At 29.5% G+C, this 1,975-nt stretch overlaps 1 protein-coding gene across 1 annotated transcript in view; it reads right to left on the bottom strand.

The window, feature by feature from the left end:
- Positions 1 to 1,975, bottom strand: part of il11ra (interleukin 11 receptor subunit alpha) — a 40,476-nt gene that overhangs the window by 9,173 nt on the left and 29,328 nt on the right. The gene's annotated exons all lie outside the window — the stretch shown is intronic.

The raw sequence follows: 1,975 nt of genomic DNA, 5'->3' as shown, positions 1-1,975 counted from the left end.
TATTATTATTATTATTATTTATTTATTTACATTTAGAATTCTTTCCTTTTTTGTGCCTTCTTGTCTCTTATGTTTATGGCTATTTTTTTCTTTTTAACTCAGAGGAAATTAAGTCTAACCAAACTCCATATGTTCTCTAGATTATTACCATTATTAGTTAATTGAATGAAACAAATTTTGATCTAATTATTATCTTATACCTTATTCAACAATTAATCATAAGTTGATTAATTGTTTGCATCCATAGGATTGATCATGGAAAATCTACTTTTTAGCCAGTTTAGGAGTTACAATGAGGATTTCAGAGCAAATCATTGCAGTTCCACTTTATTAAGACCTCAAATGAATGATTTAAATGTGAAAAAGAAGGATTTTTAAAGCATATGTTTACTTTAAGACAAAAACAACCCACTTTGTTGTGGCTTCATTTGGACTGTTTGCTGATCTATTTTGACAAATTTAAAATGTTACTGTAATTACAAAGTGGGTCTGTTAACAAATATGTTCTACCATAGAACTAACCAAATTAGAGTAATTAAAATTTGAATATATTTCTAGCTCTAGTGATTTACCAATTAATCAGCTAACCAATTTTATTCAAATTCATCTATTAGCAATACTTGTGCATAGGTAATCAATTACCAAGTAAGAAAAATAATTTGCAGCCGAAATAGCCTACTGTCGCTCACAATTTAATGTGTTTAAGAATGATTTTCTTTATATCATTTTAAAATGGTGGTGAAATTCATCTTTATTCAAATGAAGCAATTATTGTCATATTTTGTTAAATGAAATAATTATTTGTCTGAAGAAAAAAAAACAGTGTTTTTTTAGTTATAGCTGTCCTGATTTTGAAAACTTGTCAAATATAACAAAATTATGACTTGGCAAAAGAAAATAAAAAAAAAAAACAGTCAGTGATGAATTTATATCTGTGGATTCAGCTGACCATAAAATAAAATGTTTGTTGTATCTGTACTGAGAGGAACAACAGCTTGTGTCAATATCTTTGGGAGAAATCAGCACCTGTCTGCCAATAAACACAAAATTTGACGATGGTGTTGATTTGAAGAAATACTAGGTGCAGTGTATAGCTGAGCAAATATTTGTGGTGACTGTAGTAATTTGCAAAGTTGATATTCTATCTTGTGTATGACCAAGTGTATGAGTGGATGTTTGTTTTGGCTTTGATATGTGAAAGCTGGCATTTATGGTAGATGTTGAGAGGGAAAACGCATCCCTTGACTGTCGGTGTGCCACGCAAACAGCTTCATTAATTCTCAGCCACTCAGGCATGAACACTCCCTGCTGGCCTCTGCTCCTACAGCAACAACCTATATCAGCTGTTTGGTTGTTCTGCTTTAATTTTCCACGTTTAACTCTTTCAAAGACAGATGATTTATATATAAACATATACAGTATATACATAAGTTATTTAATTAACATTGGTTGTATACTTATATAAATGTTACCTCATAATCTTTAAAAAAAATGATTCAGAATTTAATTTAACTCCTACTCAAAAATTAAAGAGTTTACAGGAAATCCTTTGAATAACCTTTTTTTTCCTTCTGGCTGGCTTCCTGCATAAAATAAAACAGCTTGAAAAAAAATAATAAAACATTTCCCAGTGATTTTGCGGCTGAACTGATATTTTTTTTAAGAGTAGCGGGTGAATTTGTAATAAGAGAACAATGAAACCTACTGAGATTTTCTATATTAAAATAAGCAAAATGTGAGCCAATTAATATTACTGTTACTCCCCAATAGTGCTGTACCAAAGGATTATTTTCTAATTGATTAATCTAACGATTATTTTTTCGATTAATCGATTATTCTAAGAACAAATCTAAAAGTTATTCTGATGTGAGTGCACTGGATATTTGAAATGTTTTCATCAAATTAACAAGAACAGTTCTTTAATATTGTAATATTTTCTGTGATAGTTTTTTTCATGGACACAAAATATGCACTC

Source organism: Austrofundulus limnaeus, unplaced genomic scaffold (assembly GCF_001266775.1).
Source record: "Austrofundulus limnaeus strain Quisiro unplaced genomic scaffold, Austrofundulus_limnaeus-1.0 Scaffold13, whole genome shotgun sequence".
NCBI classification, from domain to species: domain Eukaryota; kingdom Metazoa; phylum Chordata; class Actinopteri; order Cyprinodontiformes; family Rivulidae; genus Austrofundulus; species Austrofundulus limnaeus.
This window is presented reverse-complemented; position numbering and strand designations above follow the sequence as displayed.